The following is a 21,001-nucleotide window of genomic DNA, read 5'->3' on the forward strand; positions in this document are numbered from 1 at the left end:
CCATGCCCTTAGTTAGTACCCCTGAGTTTAAACATTACACCATCTGCTGACCCACAGGGCATTGTTATTCAACTCTTGATAAAAATTTTAGCTTCAGTATCACTGTTACTCCCCCTAAATAGTTTATAGATGACTTTAGTTTATAGATGAGTCATCTAACATCTGACCTCTCAGTTCTTTGAAATCTTCCCCCCCGCCCACCCCTATGATTCTGTCCTTCACTGTCCCTCAGCCACTCATTCTTGTGTTCTTATACTCATTCTCAACACAACAAATAACTACAACTTTTCCACAGCCTGTTTTACTGATCATCAACTTTTATTTATCCAAGTCACTGTTTCAGTCAACTGCAATGACATTGCTCCAATCTAGGCTGGAGGATTTCTGTAACTATTCTATCACGAGCTCCAGGTGCCCTGGGTGCCATCTGGCCTGGCTGGAGCTGGGAATGGAAGGGACACTTCCCCAGAATCCACATGTCTCCCTAGTGATCGGATCCCATTACCAGCATGGTGCCTGGCTCTAGCTCCCACCTCTGCTTATGATTCCTCTCTGCACAGAGATCAAAGGGACTACCTTTCTTATGAGCCCAGGGGTACACTTCCTCCAACTGGCCCTCCCCCAGTGAATTCTGTGATCACCAAGTTCAAAGTTGTGCACATGTGACCAAAATAAATGTTCACTGCTGAATATGATCAGTTAAATCAACCCATTCACAAAGGTTTGTACTAGGTCCTAACCCTCTCCCACCTTAAAGTGCATTACTCCAGCAATTCTCCCTTCTGTTATCTACATAATTAATTTTTAATTGTTCAGTGATTCACATGAAATTACTTATTTCTCCTATCTTAAAAATCAATCAAAGCAAAAAAAAATTCTCTTATTCCCATTTTCTCTAACATCTTATATTTCTTTACAAAAGAAAGACTTATCTCCTCTTATTTCTTCTAAAGACTTATCTGTACTTGTTATCCTAAATTTCTCTTCTTCCCCATTCCCTTAAACAAAACCCCTTCATGGTTTTGGCCCCACCATTCCACCAAAACTGCTCTAGTCCAGCTCTCTGATGTCGTCTTATCATGAAAACCACTGGTCACTGTCCAGTCCTCATTTGACTTTAGCTGTCAGCTCTGGCCTCCAAGATGTCCTGTAGTTGGTTTCTAGGACACGATTCTCTCTTGGCTTTACTCTACCTCCTGGTCACTCTTTCGCATTTTCTTTTGCTGGTATTTTCTCTCCCCCATTCTCCTCTTAATATTGGAGTACCGTTTGGTTTGCAAATGGGTCTCCATACTCACTAGCGCCAAGAAGAGACCAAAGAAAGAGTGAGACTGCTCAAGATCGGTTGGTGACAAATTTAATCAGCAGGAGCGTTACATATAAGGTTTGTCTCAGGCAGTCACAAGATGAGTGACTCTCCACACCCGCCCACCAGCGTCTTAAAAGTTTATGCAGAGGCCTTAACTGGGTTCAGTCAAGTGTGCCATTTGGAAGGTCTCAACAACACAGTGCTCTCCCAAGGGTGTGTCCTTGAAAAGTGATCCCACTGTGGGACAAGTGAGAAGAATGTGCATCCCAAGGACAGGGGGAAATTAACAAATATCTTAAACCTCTGTAATCCCAGGGCAGAATTCTTTATTTATTCCCATCAAACACATTGAATTTCCTGCTTTTCCTTCTGGTTGTGAAGTACAAACAGGTGGAGTCATTACTTTTTTCTGTCTCTAATGTTACATTCATTTTTTTCATGAAACAATGTGGATTCTATATTCAAAATGCATATGATAGAACCCAACAATTTCCTTGCATCTGCATTGCAATCACCCTGCTTTAAGTCACCATTATCTCTTGCAAGCAAATAGCTGCATAAATGATCTGCCTGCATCCCCCTTTGTCCTTCTAATGTCTCCTCTTGACAGAGCAGCCAGAGTGATCTTTTCAAAATTTAAGACAGAAAGTGTCATTCCTCTGCTTAAAACATTTTAATGGGCCTCAATGTCATTAAGAGTAAATGTCAAGTCTTATAAAAGACCAAAAAAACCTTACGGAACCTGCTTTCTGTTTCTTTGCTAAAGTCCTTACAAGCTACTGCTCTCCTTGATTAGTCTACACCAGACACATTAACCATCCCAGCATTCCTCTACTACAGGCACAATCTTTCCTTATGGCGTTTGCCCCACTTCTCCCTCTCCCCGGAATATTTTTTCCAATATTCCCACATATCCCCCCTCCTTGCCTTTTTCAAAGCTTTGTTTAAATGTCACTTTCTCAGTGAGGCTTACTGTTACCATGCCATTTACAATTTCATCGTGTTCCACCATACGCACATTCCTTGGCCTCCATACCTTATTCTCCTTTCTCTTTTCCCATAGCGCTTATATAACATGATAGAAAATGTATGTATTTAGTATGCTTTTGTTCATTGGCTCTCTCTTGTTCTTGAAAGAAATATCCATAGGCACAGAAATTGTAATGTTCTACTTACTGATGTAACCCAAATAACTAGAGTAGCTTGCACATAGTAGGGACTCAGTGTTGTTGAAGGAATAAAGGACTCAAAATACATGTAAGCAGATAACCATAAAAGCATCTCCTAATCTGCCAGGAGCCAGCGTGAGGAACTCCGCCTGTTTATGGCTCAGTGAGAGAGAGACTGAGGAGAGAGCCAGATTGCCTTGGGAGGAAGCAAAGAGGCAATTGTTTACAGAGTTTGAAAGAGATCTCAAACTGACCATATGGCTATCAGATCTTGAAGACTCAGTCTAAGGGATCCCTGTATATGTAAATTACAGATTGATGAAAGTGAACATTCCTAAGACATATTATTTACCTATTCAGGCAAAGTCTCAGATTTGAGACTCAGGAATCTATACCTTAAAAATGTGTTTTAGTAATACTTATGTACAGAAACCTTTTAGAAATACTGCCTTGAGTCCTCATAAATAATACCTCACTGAAAAATATTGTCTTAACAGTTTGAAGACTGGTACCAAGGAGGAATCTGCTTGGGCTTGGGATAAAGAGAGAGGAAAATGATACCTGGTCACAAAGGGTAATCCAACAGTAAGATCAAGGGCAGACTGTGGTACAGGTTTGTTCCTCTCCACCAGGGGGCACTGATGAGCGCAGTGGAGAGAGATTTGGGAAGACTCCGTAATGTAGAAAACAGTCATATTTTTACACTAAATTTTATCCTTTTGCACACACGGTAACTAAATTTACTAATATCCCACATTTTGCAGGAGTTTTAATTCATAATTTTCAAGGAAAAAAATTAATCTTTAGCCTTTCTATATCTGTCAGAAAAGTAGTTATAATGAGACCGATAGTTGAGAAATCAATAAAAGATCAGATAATTTTGTTTCCTATTCCTCTGGCCATATAGCACATAGTCATGCTTATATGCACAGAGCGTCCCTGGGGATTTCTAATAAAACTGAGCATTATGTCATTGCCTCCGGTTACTCTTTCAAAACCTTACAAACCTCAAACACCTTCCATTTTAAAGATCATAAAACTTCCCTATTTCAACTGATCACCATTCAACAAAGCGCTCTAAATAAGACTGCTCTCTGAGGCATGGCAAGTTAGGGAAGAGATTTCCCACTGAAGACAGAGAGCTCACATGGTATTAATGAGGACATTTTTAAACAAACTTCATTCTCTATCCTTTAGGCAAAATGCACAGCTCCACATCTGAAAGGAAATGAAAACTCCCATGGCCTCTGAAAATACATTACCAATGATATCCAACTTAAGGTTATGAAAGTGCTTTTACACTGTCATCCTGGAGAATTCAAGGTGATGCCGCCATTCTGACAAATTTGTTTATTTTTTCCGCAAATCTACAGGGGAAAATATACAAAAGTTAACAAATAAAACAGCAGAAGATAAAAACTATTGTATATAAACAAGGGCTTTCCAAAATGTTCAACTCAAAGTGCTTAAATCGCTATATCATTTGCACCAAAGTTGGAAAATAATGTTCCGTATTCAATTGTATTATTTCTAAATGTATCTTAAAAGATATTTTTCTGTCACAGAAGGCATGATTCTTTTAAACAGATCTCTCTTTCCCCGTTTATTGTTAATACAAAGTTTAGAAAACAGACAGTGGCCTCCTTTCAATAAGTGCTAATTAATCAACAATTGGAGATAGAAACTCTTAGGAGAAAGTGATGAGGTTAAGAATGTCTATCTAAAATTTGAATGTCTTCTTTAAGTGTGAAAGTAAGAATAGTTGACAGGGAATATTTATGTCCTGGATATAGATTAGGAGAAAAAGTTTAAAACTGGGGTCCCTAGCACTCTTGCCTGGAAAGTCCCATGGACGGAAGAGCCTGGTGGGCTGCAGTCCATGGGGTCGCTAAGAGTCAGACACGACTGAGTGACTTCACTTTCACTTTTCACTTTCATGCACTGGAGAAAGAAATGGCAACTCACTCCAGTGTTCTTGCCTGGAGAATCCCAGGGACGGGGGAGCCTGGTGGGCTGCCGTCTATGGGGTCGCAGAGTTGACCACGACTGAAGTGACTCAGCAGCAGCAGCAGTAGCAGCATACTATGAGGGAATGATTACTGCATTTATTGTTTCTCAGTTTCAGTGTTCTTATCAGTAGAGTGAAAGTGAAAGTCGCTCAGTTGTGTCCAACTCTTTGCGACCCCGTGGACTATACAGTCCTTGGAATTCTCTAGGCCAGAATACTGGAGTGGGTAGCCTTTCCCTTTGCCAGGGGATCTTCCTAACCCAGGGATCGAACCCATGTCTCCCACATTGCAGGTGGATTCTTTACCGACTGAGCCACAAGGGAAGCCCAAGTATACTGGAGTGGGCATCCTATCCCTTCTCCAGGGGATCTTCCCAACCCAGGAGTCGAACTGGACCCTCAGGCATTGCAGGCAGATCCTTTACCAACTGAGCTATCAGGGAGTTGAACCCAAATCATGGCTATCATCTGTTGACAAAGCTGTAGGAGACCAGAGAAGCTCTTGAGGACCAGTAATGGGAAGGACTGAAGATAAAGGAAGCCAAGATGTTTGTATGTTTTTCTTCTCTCTCTTTCAGTTCAGTTCAGTCACTCAGTCGTGTTCAACTCTTTGCGACCCCATGAATCGCAGCACGCCAGGCCTCCCTGTCCATCACCAACTCCCGGAGTTCACTCAGACTCACGTCCATCGAGTCGGTGATGCCATCCAGCCATCTCATCCTCTGTCGTCCCCTTCTCCTCCTGCCCCCAATCCCTCCCACCATCAGAATCTTTTCCAATGAGTCAACTCTTTGCATGAGGTGGCCAAAGTACTGGAGATTCAGCTTTAGCATCAGTCCTTCCAAAGAAATCCCAGGGCTGATCTCCTTCAGAATGGACTGGTTGGATCTCCTTGCAGTCCAAGGGACTCTCAAGTCTTCTCCAACACCACAGTTCAAAAGCATCAATTCTTTTGCACTCAGCTTTCTTCACAGTCCAACTCTCACATCCATATATGACCACTGGGAAAACCAGCCTTGACTAGATGGACCTTTGAGGGCAAAGCAATGTCTCTGCTTTTGAATATGCTGTCTAGGTTGGTCATAACTTTCCTTCCAAGGAGTAAGAGTCTTTTAATTTCATGGCTGCAGTCACCATCTGCAGTGATTTTGGAGCCCAGAAAAATAAAGTCTGACACTGTTTCCACTGTTTCCCCATCTATCTGCCATGAAGTGATGGGACCAGATGCCATGATCTTCGTTTTCTGAATGTTGAGCTTTAAGCCAACTTTTTCACTCTCCACTTTTACCAGAGGCTTTTTAATTCCTCTTCACTTTCTGCCATAAGGGTGGTGTCATCTGCATATCTGAGGTTATTGATATTTTCTGGCAATCTTGATCCCAGCTCGTGCTTCCTCCAGCCCAACATTTCTCATGAGGTACTCTGCATAGATGTTAAATAAGCAGGGTGACAATATACAGCCTTGACATACTCCTTTTCCTATTTGGAACCAATCTGTTGTTCCTTGTCCAGTTCTAACTGTTGCTTCCTGACCTGCATACAGGTTTCTCAAGAGGCTGGTCAAGTGGTCTTGTATTCCCATCTCTTGAAGAATTTTCCACAGTTTGTTGTGATCCACACAGTCAAAGGCTTTGGCGTAGTCAAAAAGCAAAAATAGATGTTTTTCTGGAACTCTCTTCCTTTTCTGATGATCCAGTGGATATTGGCAATTTGATCTCTGGTTCCTCTGCCTTTTCTAAAACCAGTTTGAACATCTGGAAGTTCATGGTTCACGTATTGCTGAAGCCTGGCTTGGAGAATTTTAAGCGTTACTCTACTAGCGTATGAGATGAGTGCAATTATGCCAGCAAATTTGGAAAACTCAGCAGTGGCCACAGGACTGGAAAAGGTCAGTTTTCATTCCAATCCCAAAGAAAGGCAATGCCAAAGAATGCTCAAACTACCACACAATTGCACTCATCTCTCTCTTTAGCTGTTATATATTTTTTATACTTAAAAAGTATTTAAATTTTTCTTAAAATTTAATATTAAAGTATACAATTTAGTGTATATAGTTTAAGCATTTTATTAGTAAATTTTCACAAAATGAACATATCCAAATAAAGTCTGCCTAGATTTCTAAATCTCTCATGATGTAACCCTGTCCTTAAATTCCCCCAAATAACATTGTTCTGACTTCTGTCATCATAGACATTATAGAAATTTTTCCTATTTTTGAGTTTTATAAAATTTAGCAAATATAAGAATAATTGGTTTGTTTTGTCAATGATAATACCATGAGATCCATCCATGTGGTTTTATATATTGATAGTTATAATTGAATTTTTATTGTGATAGAGCACTTATTTCACTGCATGAATATACTAAGATTTATCTTTTTTTTTTTTTTGCTAAACTACTGAAGTGCATTTGGGTTGTTTCCAGTTTTTAATTTTTATGAATAATACTGCTGGAGGCCTTGTTTATAAGTCTTGTGGTGTCCATGGGTATGCCTTAGTGTTGAGGTTATGACTCAGAGTAGAATTACTGGGTTACACTTAAACATGTAGAATTTTAAACAGTTTTCCAAAGTGTTTGCACAAATATATATACCATCTTCAGTATATGAGAATTCATCATATTCTATTTTCTTACAAACATGGTACTGCCATTTTAAGTTTTTAAGATATTCTGATGAAAGTTTATTGGATTTTTAATGTGATTTTAAGGTTAATTTCCTTAGTGGCTAATAACATTGAGTTTTTTGTTTTGTTCTTAGCTTTTCACAAATCTCATGGCAACTCAATTTTCTTCTTTTATGAAGTTATTGTTGAGGTCTTTGGACAATGTAATTGGATGTAATTTGGACAATTTGGACAATTGAGGTCTTTGGACAATGTAATTAATTATCATTAATAATTTGTAGAAGTTCTTATATATTATTTGTATGAGTTTTTAATTAGATATATGTATTGCCAATATTTTCTCTAATGGTCTTCCTTTTGTTCTATCATGTCTGTTGATAAACAAGATTTATTTTTAACATAGTTCTGTTTGTCAGTTTTTATCTAGTTGACTATTGTTTTTGTGTCTCTCAAGAAATATTAACTCTCCCTGAGTCACAATGATAATCTCAGAATTTTTCTAAATAAAAGAATAATTTTTTTTACATTTAGATGAATTATTCACATGGCATTCACTTAATTTGACAATAGGGAGTCAAGTTGGGATTTTGAAAGCACATATTGATAGTCAACTATTAAACACCATTTTTAAAAGTATCACATGATGGTGCAGGTTTGGAAATTTAAGGATTTGAAGAAGAGGACTGTTTTTTTTTTTTTTCTGAGATACTATTCAGAGCCCATTATTGACCATTTGTTTCCAAAATAAAAAATAAATTGACCTATAAAAAAATAAAGAATCATCTTTCCCCTCACTGAATTGCAATGGCATCTTTATCATGGACTGGATAACTGTGTATGTGTGGTTCTCTTTCTGGGCTGTCTATGCTTCTTCACTGATTGATCTATCTGTAGTTTCATAAAGGTCTCTATATGTCAGGCTTGATACATTTTTCCTCAAGAGTGTTCTAGCTATTCCTGGTCCTTTGGGTTTCCATGTAAAATTTAAAAGTGATTTTACCAATCAAAAAATGTTGGAATATAATTCATTTTTCATTTGCAATATTCATCAGTGTGGGGAAATTGACATCTTTATAATATTGAGTCGTTCAATCCACGATCATGGCATATTGGAACCATTCGCTGATGTTTTACTTAATTATTTTAGAGCTATGTTTGTTTATAATTTTTAGAGGCCTTAAAGTCTTCATATTTATTCCTAGACATGTAATACTATAAGGCCATTTGATTGTTCAAATTTTAATTTTACTTTATAATTTTTTTATTTGATCTAAAAATGCAGAATTTTTAGAAGAGGTTATTTTTATCTTGATATATTCAGCTTGCATTTGACATCTTTCCGAATCCCATCTATCAGCTCTAGTTTAGATGGAACCACATGAAATTGTTGTTATGAAAGGTGCTGCTGATGCCCATGGGACCTCAGCTTACTGTTTGCCACACCTGGCAGAGAGGGCTGTCTTCACACTCTGGTGTTTGCAATCATTGGGGGCCCCAGGTACAGCTTCAATAGGTTCCAGCACAACACAGGCCATGGGGCTGACTCTATGAGAGTCACAGGAGAAAACTTTGGCACTGTCCACTCTGTCCACTTCCATCAAAGTGCAGAGACCCTAGTCAGAGATCCCCTGTGGTGCTGTCTGGCCAAGCTATGGGAGCAGGGTCATCCAGAGTCTTGGGGGCCCAACCTTCCCCAACAAACCAGCAGGTGCAGGACCAGCTGGATCCCAGATGGCAAACCACTGCCCCAGTGGGCCTGGAGGACAGAGTGTCAAGGCAAAGAGGATTATCCTCAGGCCTTAAGGGGTTTCCCTAATAGCTCAGTGGGTAAAGAATCTGCCTGCAGTGCAGGCAGACCTGCACTCACCTGAACTCTTTCTGCAGTGCAGGAGACCCAGGTTCGATCCCTGGGTCAGGAAGATATCCTGAAGAAGGAAATGGCAACGCAGTCCAGTATTCTTGCCTGGAAGATCCCATGGACAGAGTAGCCTAGTGGTCATGTATGGATGTGAGAGTTAGACTTTGAAGAAAGCTGAGCATCAAAAAATTGATGCTTTTGAGCTGTGGTGTTGGAGAAGACTCTTGAGAGTCCCTTGGACTGCAAGGAGATCCAACCAGTCCATACTAAAGGAGATCAGTCCTGGGACTGATGCTGAAGTTGAAACTCCAATACTTTGGCCACCTCATTCGAAGAGTTGACTCATTGGAAAAGACCCTAATGCTGGGAGGGATTGGGGACAGGAGGAGAAGGGGACGACAGAGGATGAGATGGCTGGATGGCATCACCGACTCTATGGATGTGAGGTTGAGTGAACACCAAATGTGACAGTATTTGCAGATAAGGCCTTTATGAGATGATTAGGGCATGGGGGAGGCACCTTCATGATTGTAGTTAGTGTCCATATAAAATAATCCCCAGAGGGATCTCTGTTGCTTACAGGGACACAGGGAAACGATGGCCTTCTCTATCACCCTCATCAAGTATCAGTAGCAGCCTCTTGTGCTGCTACCCACTGAGATTTGGTAGTTTGTTTTTTGAATTTCCAATGAGGCTTCTAAGTATGCCATTGGTTTATTGCCAGTTTCATACTGCCTGAAGTCCAAAAGCACATTTTTTGTTGCAGTGCTCACCATAGTTTTTCTTCTCTTGCATCCTGGAGGGGGTCTTCCCTGCTTACTCAACAACTGAGGATGTACTCTAAACTCTCTGCAATCATACCTTCTCCAGGGAGGTCCAAATCCAGGCGGTGAAATTTATCCCTTTGAGTACTTTCCCTTGAATTCCAGAGTAGGTGTTATTTAGCACATTCTTCACTTCTTTAGAGAACATCCTCTGTTAGACTTAAAAATGTTTTATATTAAACATTCCGACCTAGAGGGATGGTATGGGGGGGGGGAGGAGGGAGGAGGGTTCAGGATGGGGAACACATGTATACCTGTGGCAGATTCATTTTGATATAAGGCAAAACCAATACAATATTGTAAAGTTAAATAAAATTTAAAAAAAAATTCAGTAAATGCTTGCAATGTGAAAAATAAATAAATAAACATTCCCTTGTCAAATTAATGTGTGATTTCTATCTCCTATTGGATCCTGACTGATAAAAGAGCAAATGTCAAAATGAGTTCCAAATCCTCTGTATTACTAAGTGGATTTTTTTTTTTTTCTTAGTGAAATGTTTGATTTTTTTTTTCTTTTTTTTTAAATTTTATTTTATTTTTAAACTTTACAATATTGTATTAGTTTTTGGATTATGTCAATCTGAAACATTCGACACAATATATCATTCTAAGTGGGTTATATTAACTGGAAAGTTTGTCTCTTAATATGTTCTTCCCAAAAGAATTTATCTAGTAATGAAAGTTAAAGAATGAGCATACATAGTTAATGTCCAGAGCAGTTATATTGATAATTGAGCTAAAAGAAGGTTAAAATCAGACTTTCCTCTTTAGATTTAGAATTCAAGACAAATTACACACCAGCAGAATTTTTAAATAGTTATAAATGATAGAGATGATTTTTTAAGCAAGGAAAAACAGCTTCCATTAGCACTGATCAAATAGCAAATTATAAAAGCTGGTTAATGGTATTTAATATAATTTTATTGGTTGTACAATTTTAACACATATGTTTGGCAGTGCCATTAAGTACATTAGCTATCATACTTTCCATGGAAAAAGATTCTTCTGGAAATGAGTCCCCAAAGATATTTTATATGTGTTATGTTTTATTTATTAGATTAGAAATATGTTTCTCCAACAGAAACATTGCTAACTTCTTGAAGTGTAGGAAAAGAATGTTTTAAGCCACCCAAGAATATAAAAATAATATGCATACTTTGGGGATACAAGATAATAATACTATTGGTGTTAATAAAAATAGAAAAAGAATGTACCTTCAGCTTCTTTCATTGCTGAAGTTCTGGACATTAAGTCAGTTGGAAGTTTCTGGAAAAAAATATTTTTTATGATGCAATTTCTCCAAACTTCTTGGTAATTCTTCTTATTCTTTCCTGGAAAAACAGCAGAAGCTGGATTAAAAACCCAGTCTTTTGTTTGAGAAAAAAAAATTAAAGAACCAGTGACATTGATTAGCCTGGGTGGTGGCTAGTTTAGTCTTTGACCTTTGGAGTTCTTGTTAGCTGAGGATATTTGCTTCATTTTGGTTGCATGAAACTTGAAGCAATTCCAAATCAATACACTTATCAAATACCACACCAAGTCATTGCAAACTATAATCCAGTGGAAAATTACTAGTGCTGAATAATGTACATTAGTTTTTTTCAGATTTCCTTGAACATTAAATCATTTGGGGAGTTTAAAAAACAGAAATAGCAGCAACCACTAGAGTGTGAATCTACACCACAATTTTTTAAAAAAACTGTTTTGTGGCAGAGTTTTTTTTTAATTACTCTGTTTTTTTTTTTTTAGATATTTTTAAAAGCTCTTCAGGGAGCCTAATATTCAATCAACATATGGCCCCACTGGTGTTATATTCTGAGTGAAATTTTGTGGGATCTATTGATTATTATTGCTTCTGATAATTAGGTTGAGACTCAGAGATTAAGGTGTATCAATTAATTATTTTAGAAAAATTTCTTTTCAACACAACTTTAAAACTTTAGTATTATATATGTGTTTAATCAAGAAACAAGTAAATGTATTCAGTGAAGAACAAATGATGTTATCTTTTAAATAATCTATCATCTCAGCTTTTTAATTTATTGGGCAGATTATTTTTCTCAAAACAGTGTAGAGCCAAGCCTCTAGTTTGTTAATTTTAGGTCCTAAATCCATGGCAGTTAAAAACAAAAAGCAGAACCATCCCTGTAATGGAAGTGCCAACCCAGCCCCTGAATTGCCATTTCCCTATGGTTTCTGGATTTGGAATCATACAATGGAGGAGGAAATGGCAACCCACTCCAGTATTTTTGCCTGGAGAATCCCAAGGACAGAGGAGCTTGGTGGGCTACAGTCCATGGAGTCGCAAAGAGTCAGACACGACTAAGTGACTAACACACACACACACACACACACACAATGGTTTAGAATCCATTGTTCAGTCAGCTCACTTCAGTCACTCAGTCATGTCCGACTCTTTGCGACCCCATGGATTGCAGCACGCCAGGCTTCCCTGTCCATTACCAACTCTCGGAGCCTACTCAAACTCATGCCCATCATGTCGGTGATGCCATCTACCCATCTCATCTTCTGCCGTCCCCTTCTCCTCCCGCCTTCAATCTTTCCCAGAATCAAGGCCTTTTCCAGTGAGTCGGTTCTTCACATCAGATGGTCAAAGTACTGGAGTTTGGAATCAATTGTTGGATGATGACTAATATTGAATTTTCTAACATACAATGAGTAGATACCTCCTGATAGATATCTGTGTGTATTTACTACAGAATCAAAGAGATGAAAAGACACTTTTGGGTCATGGTCAACTTTCTTACACACTTTTTCATGAATAGCAATTTCAGTTAAATTTTTGGTCCATCTCAATACACACCTGAGCACGTATTTAGATTTCAGCTGCTTTTCAAATCTTTCCTGTCATTAGTAATGCAAATGCTCCTTAGAAATCCTGGGAGTGTTGGTTGTGGGCAATAATAGCTAAAGGAGGAGAGCCATGTGGATTGATGGTCAGATGGCCTCGACATGGTCTATTTATCAGCCAGATGGAGAGCAACAAGGTTTAATTATAAAGGCAATGTCTCCTAAGTTATTAAGAATCTTGTGCTTTTTACATAGTAGACTTAAGAGTTCTGTCCCCAGTTCCACTGGGGGTAGGGAGCTGTTGCCTCACACCACCAAGCAATTCTCCAGACACCAGCAGGGAGCCCTACAACTCAACTCAATTCTGGTACTAGCTACATGGAAAGAGCATCAGATCCCACAGACCAAGGACTCAGCCCCACAGGACTGTTCCACCTCCCCCACTCTTTGCTGCCAATCATAAGTTTGGGTTCTCACCTGTGCTTCTGATCCACCAACTTTAGATCAGAGATTCCACTGAGCCCCTTCCATGGGTTCAACATTTTAATTACTAGATTACCAGTTTATTATAAAATATTCAGAAACAGCCAGATGGAAGAGAGGCAGAGGGCCAGGTATGTGGGAAGGCACACAGAGCTTCCATGCCCTCTTCAAACCTCTGTGTTCACCCCCTCTCCTTTTGGATTTTTATAGAGGTTTTATTACATAGGCATGTTTGATTAAATCATTAATGTTAGTGATTGACTCAACCTTCAGCCCTCTCCCCTCTCCAGAAATCAGAGGGTGGGACCGAGAGTTCCAATCCTCTATTCACGTGTGATTCCCCTGGCAACCAGCTCTCATCATTAGGTGCTTTCCAAGAGTCACTTCATTAGTGTAAATCCAGTTAGTGTAGAAAATGGGGTTATTATAAGTAACAAGATACCCATTTCACCTTTAAAGCTCTGAGCTGATTTCAGGAACTGAGGACAAGAGACCAAGAATTATGACAAAAAATGCTTCCAATGCTCTTATCCCTCAGGAAATTCCAAAGATTTGGGGATCTGTGAACCAAAAACTGTGGATAAAGATAAAATATATATATTTCTTATTATAAATCACAATGTCACAATTATGTACCATACTGATGCTCAAAGATAATGTTATTTTACAATAACTAAACATTTGGGAAAGGGATACTTACCTTTGAATTATCACAAGAGCCCTTCAGAAATTCTGAGTAAAATATAGGGTTATCTAAAGTCAACCAAAAGATCGATACATATGGGAAGAGTGTCATATTCATCAAATTATGCTGATATTACATTGACCAGTTAATTAATAAGATAATGAACCTCCTACATTTGACAGACATTCAACATGTAGGGATCTTGCTTTGAATTTTATAGAGGCAGATAGTCTATTTTTTATTTAAGCGCAAGGTTTAACATATCAAACTATAGTTATACTATACATTTGGTCAGATCTAAGTGCTTATTTAACTTATATGCAGAGTACATCATGAGAAATGCTGGACTGGAAGAAGCACAAGCTGGAATCAAGATTGCCGGGAGAAATATCAATAACCTCAGATATGCAGATGACACCACCCTTATGGAAGAAAGTGAAGAGGAACTCAAAAGCCTCTTGATGAAAGTGAAAGAGGAGAGTGAAAAGTTGGCTTAAAGCTCAACATTCAGAAAACAAAGATCATGGCATCTGGTCCCATCACTTCATGGCAGATAGATGGGGAAACAGTGGAACCAGTATCAGATTTTATTTTGGGGGGCTCCAAAATCACTGCAGATGATGATTGTGGCCAAGAAATTAAAAGATTCTTACTCCTTGGAGGAAAATTATGACTAACCTAGATAGCATATTTGGAGAAGGAAATGGCAACCCACTCCAGTATTCTTGTCTGGAGAATCCCAGGGACAAGGGAGCCTGGTGGACTGCCGTCTATGGGGTTGCACAGAGTCGGACATTGACTTAGCAGCAGCAGCAGCAGCAGCAGATAGCATATTGAAAAGCAGAGATATTACTTTGCCATCAAAGGTCCATCTAGTCAAGGCTATTGTTTTTCCAGTAGTCATGTATGGATGTGGGAGTTGGCCTGTGAAGAAAGCTGAGCGCCGAAGAATTGATGCTTTTGAACTGTGGTGTTGGAGAAGACTCCTGAGAGTCCCTTGGACTGTAAGGAGATCCAACCAGTCCATTCTAAAGGAGATCAGTCCTGGGTGTTCTTTGGAAGGAATGATGCTAAAGCTGAAACTCCAGTACTTTGGCCACCCCATGTGAAGAGTTGACTCATTGGAAAAGACTCTGATGCTGGGAGGGATTGGGGGCAGGAAGAGAAGGGGACGACAGAGGATGAGATGGCTGGATGGCATCACCAACTCGATGGATGTGAGTTTGAGTGAACTCTGGGAGTTGGTGATGGACAGGGAGCCCTGGCGTGCTGCAGTTCATGGGGTCTCAAAGAGTTGGACACGACTGAGAGACTGAACTGAACTGAACTGAAGGGGTTTATTGCACTGGCCTATCATAAAATCATCTCTATAGCCTCCTGAAACCCAGAACATTTATTTGAACTGGTGTTTCCAACTAATTAGTTTAAGGGTTAGGTAAAAATCTCTTCCTTTTTCTAACACACACATACAACATGCACACATATATACACATGCAAATCAAAACCAGAACCAAATGATCTTCTTTAAAAAGGATATTAATGAAATACAGGAAAGGGATAGGAGAAGAAAAAACATTTCTAGGTACAGGCAGAGGATGAGAGGCAGTAAAGTTCCCTGAGCAGAGGAAGTACCATAAGCATTCACTGTTTGATGGAAACAAATGAAATAAACCAATCTAGAAGGTGCAGTTAAGAGAAAGATTTTGAGATAATGAATTAAAGATTGGAGATGACTTTGTGAAAAATGAAAGATGCAGAATGCCAAGAAGTAGACTCAGAGATGTGGACAGAAGTTTGAAGAAGATGGGAAAAGCGAGGTTGAAAACACTCTTCTAATTAACTGAATGCCATGAAACAATAGGAAATGAAGGTATTTCAACCTGGAACCCAAAGGTCTATGGTGGAGGACAAGAACACTTGGTAGATAGAGATGTAAGATAACAAATATCAGAACCAAGGTGCTAAAGACTCTTTTGTTCATTGTGAAAGCTGAGGGTTGGGGTATGGCAGCTTTTCTCCCTTTTGATAAATACACATTTTTTATATTGGGACAGGCCATCCATTTGAGCAGGTCATTGTGCAGTATCAGAAGTTCAGGGAGAAAAGGGGCACCTGCTTAATGGGCCAGAACAAGTGAACAACCCTAGTTGATCATGAGGATGGCAGAATGAAGGAAATAATTAACACATGCCTTTTCTCAGGTGATGACATTCACTGAGAGACTACAGCTGACATAGTGCTTTATGTACATCACCTTGGCTAATACACACAATCTCCAGGATAGGCATTATTGGTACCACTTTACCTACATGAGATAATAGGAAATACATATTGGTCTCTTCCCTAATACCTGGCATAGAGCACCTGAAACCTTTATCATTTCCTAAGTGGTAAGAGTATCTCTTATTCTGGCATTTAGTCTTTGCTCCTTCCCCTGGCACAGAGATTCTAAAATCCTTGTAATTTTCTGTTATAAGAGTACTAGGAGCAGCTTCTGTTCTAACAAGGTGACTCTGGGTGGGCGCCGGGATGGCTGCTGAGTGGGAGCTGGTCACCAGAAGATCAAGCCATGATTAGAACCTTGGAATTTTCAGCCCTGCATCCTGTTTTCTAGAGAGATAAGAGGGCTGTAAATAGAGTTAATTGATCATGCCTACACGAGGTTGCCCCCATAAAACCCCAATAGTAGGGGATACAGTGAGCTTCTAGCCTGGAGAACACATTCACATACAGGGAGGGTGAAGCACCCCAACTCTATGAAGACAGAGGCTTCTGCAGTAGAGACCTGCTCAGACCTCACCCTTTGTATCTCTTCATCTGGCTGTTATCCTGCATGCTTTTTCATACCCTTTAGTAAACTGATAAACCTAAGTGTTTTTGTGAATTCTGTAAGCCACTCAAGAAAACAAATCCAAGAGGGAACAGGTCATCAGAATCTCATTTTGTGGGCAAGTCAACTTGCAGGCAACTACAACTTTTGTAGGAAGTTGTGGGTAACCTGGGGACCTACTAGTAATACTTTCGATTGTCATCTGATGTGGTGGCAGTCTCAATCGACTGAGCCCTTAACCCTTGAGATCTGATGCTACATCCAGGTAGATATTGTCAGAATTGAGTTAAATTGTAGAACAACCAGCTGGTGTCAGAGAATAGACTGATGCGGCGGGAAACTCCCACACATTTGGTGACCAGAAGCATCAGAAATGAAGTATTCTGTGTGAAAGTAAAGGAGACACTCAGGAGGAGAGCTGTAATTTTCTCTAGTGCAACCTATTGGAAAACAAAATTTTTCTCATGTGATAGTAAGTGCCCAATGTATTAACACTATGAAAGTGTCAAATTTGGGGTCCAAATCAGGTATTTCTGATTCTGGAATTCACACAAATTTTCCAGATAGCTGTCTCCATCCAAGTTGGCCTACTTTACCACTTGGCCAGAGGTTGCCTTTGGCTTGAGTCATAAAATCCATTCTGCAAGATTTTTTTTTTTTTTTTTTCACATTCATATGTTTGCAAGCCCAGGGAAAACTAGAGCAGTGAGCCATCAAAGGAATTCTTTTAAAACAGAGATAAGCTGAATTCGGAAAAGAAACTGTTCCCCTCTGCCCACTAAAACTATGACAGTTTTCAAAGCCTCATGAACCCAGCACTTCCTGAATATTAAAGTTGACCTTTGGGTGAGAAATACCTTTAAAAAACAGAAATACCTTTAAAAAATTAGTAATAATCTTCAAGTTTATGGCCAACAGATATATCTACTTATTATTGGATAGTGGAAGAACAAAGAGGGGATCTTGCCACCTAAAAATGTGTGTATACACACACACACACATGTGTATATATATATATATATATATATATATATATATGAGATAAATTTTCTTTTCTTTTTAAATAACAAAAAACCCTGCTTTATAATTCAATTTAATGACAATCCAATTAATATAACAAAGACTTGTCACTGAAAATATACAAAGTTAAATGTCTACAAAAAATTTAAAAAATACGTTTTTAGAGAAAACTTTACAGTTATACAAATTTCAGCTGTATTTCAGATGAAAGGAACAGATATATACTATCAGATAGAGTAAAGCCTAAAATTCATGTTTTTTCTGGAGAGGTAGGTAACTGGTGCTTTTAAAAAGCTGGGATGTTGCAACAAGCCACATATTTTGCATGAAAATAGCAAACAAATGAAGTCAAATTTCTTATAAATGCTTTATTCTGACTCTGGCTGTGATAAATGACTTTTCCACAGAGTATGAAATAACTCACCCCATGCTCAGGTAATAGAGTGATTAGCTCACACCTTAGTTCTTAAAATAGGATCCTCACATTTGGATCTCGGAGTCCATACATTGACAAGAGCTAACCTTGACAGTACACGCAGGAGACAGACTCTGCTACTGAGGAATTTGTGAAGCCACCAAGGACTGTCATTTCCCCAGTGATTTCTTCCTTAGAGCAAGATCTTTACAGATGGTTCTCAAACCACAATTTCCCTATATTTGGTAAACAAAGTCTTTTCAAAACAGTATAAATTTCAGTATCTCTGGTAGCAAGGCATGTTGTCTTTTAGTCGCTCATTCGTGTACAAATCACTGTGAACCCACGGACTGTAACTCACCAGGCTCCTCTGTCTATGGGATTTCCCAAGCAAGAATACTGGAATGGTTTGCCATGCCCTTCTCCAGGAGATCTTGCCAACCCAGAGATCGAACTCACATCTCCGGCATTACAGGCGGATTCTATACCACTGAGCCACCAGGGAAGCCCATAGCAAGGCATATACTATCCAATTTACCAGGCTCTGTACCACTCTATTTTTCTTAGAATTTGTCAAGCAAATAAATACATTAAAATGTATTTTTATTGTATTTAATTTTAATGTATTTATTTGCTTGATTTTTAAAGGTCTTTAAATATAAGCCCTTACATTTATCTAATGGAAGAATGTCTCATGGTTTATAGAATCATCTGTCAAGAATGTAAAAAGCTGGAAAATATCTAGTGCTAGTAAGGGTGAGATAAAAGTAGCCAGTGGCATAACTGCTGGGAGGGTAATACATTTGTACAACACTTGCTGGAGTGGAATTAGATGGGTAGTATATCCAAATAAAATTTACATGTATCCAATGTTTTTAATTCCACTTTAAAGATATACTTATATTAGAACACAAAGGTTTATTTGGAAGGACATTCATTACAACTTTGTTCATAAAGAAAAAATGGTAATTGGCATGAATAACCACCTCTGAAACAGTGATAATGTAAGAATAATGAAGCTATATTATAGGAAATTAAGAAAGTATTGAAGACTTGTATGTCTGGAAAATGCCCCAAGATATAGAGTTACATCAAAAAATCACCAGACTAAGTGTATAACATGAGCCCGTTTATTTAAAATATGTATATATATATATGTATTTAATGTGTATCAAAATACACTTACAGAGAACATTAACTGGAAAAATGAAATGACACATACAAAATTTTAAGTTTTACATATAAACTAGGGAGTAAAGTAAGTAGATGTTTTCTGTATTTCTATCCTTGGACTCATTTTTCTTGAAACTTTTATAATGACAATGTATACTGGTATATAATGATTTACAATTTTTTAAATGGTAATAAACCATGAGATAGTAACATATAATAGCTATTAATTCCTATTTAACATGTCCCCTTTTCTTAGAATATGTGCTCAGTCACTCAGTTGTGTCAAACTCTCTGTGGCCCTATGGACTACAACCTGCCAGATCCCCTGTCCATGGAATTTTCCAGGCAAGAATCTTGGAGTGGGTTGCCACTTCCTACTCTGGGGATCTTCCCAACCCAGGATCAAATCAGTGTCTCTTGAGTCTCCTGCACTGGAAGGTGGATTCTTTACCATTAGCACCATCAGGGACTCTTCCCAAATCCTCACCCTCATCACTGCCTCCCCAGCAAGTTAATGCTTTTCATCCATCTTTCAGATTTTAACACATTTCACTCCTCAGGTAGTTTGTGCTAACCCCTCTGAAGTATTTTCCACCCTAGCCATATTCTATATTAGACTGAAAGATCAGTAAGCTCTGGATCTATGCCTTTATGCCTTTCCCTTTATTTGATTGAAAAAAACACAAGATTGTGGAGTTTCCATATCCCATTTAGTGGTAAAAGCTGGTCCACGCACTGGATGCACAGATGGGCTCCATTAGCAAAGCAGGGAAGGTCTGTGGTGGACACTGCCTTCACATCACGAGAACAGGCCCTGATACATCTCAGGCGGTAGGGACCACCAAGTGTTAGCTGAATGAGTAACTGAATCAGTGAATTTGTGAACAAAATGACTCTTACCTACCTTTTATGGAAATGAAAATAAACTCATCTGGGAAAAGAATATATTAGAAAGTGTGAATGCAGAAAAGGAATGGAAAAGCAACAGTTTTACCAACATCACAAACCTACAGAGAACGCACTTTGGACCTTATTTAGAATTACTATGAATTACTGACTTCAAATAATTTATAAATCATTCATGGTTGTATTCAGGTGGATTAAATAATCATACATTCACTAATACTTGTTTTAAAGTTTCTCAGGTGATATAAGCCTGTAGGCAGAAGAAAACAAAAATCCAGGAGTCAATGTAGTTTATTCCTTTAAGACCACATATCTGCTTATTAAGGGGAAAACAGAGAGACAAGAGCCTCTTGTCACAACCTGAGAATTATATATCTCCCATTCACATTCCAGTGATTATATTGCTTTTGTTGATATGTTAATTTAACTGAATAATTTTATTTACTGCTCTATTCCCTTTTAAAATGTGTTGTATCAGCAAAACACTTATACTTGTTATTTTTGTATCATATGTCTTATTGCTGTTTAATTCAAAACTCTCTTATTAAATACAGCATATCACCCAAGGCCATTACATTACAAAAACGTTAAAAAACATACAGCTTTTGCAGCCTAGTACAACTTGCGTAAGGTACATTTTGATCAACAAATAAATGTTTTTTTCTATCGTTTTATAGACAAAGCCTTACCTATTGCTATTTTTTCCTTGACATTATGATAGTAATAATGCAGAACACGATAATTTAGTACACATCCATCTCTCAGATAGCATTATTGTACTTCAGTTCAGTTCAGTTCAGTCGCTCAGTCATGTCCGACTCTTTGAGACCCCATGAATCGCAGCTCGCCAGGCCTCCCTGTCCATCACCAACTCCTGGAGGTCACT

The sequence above is a fragment of the Bos javanicus genome, chromosome 23, assembly GCF_032452875.1.
Source record: "Bos javanicus breed banteng chromosome 23, ARS-OSU_banteng_1.0, whole genome shotgun sequence".
Classification (NCBI taxonomy): Eukaryota; Metazoa; Chordata; class Mammalia; order Artiodactyla; family Bovidae; genus Bos; species Bos javanicus.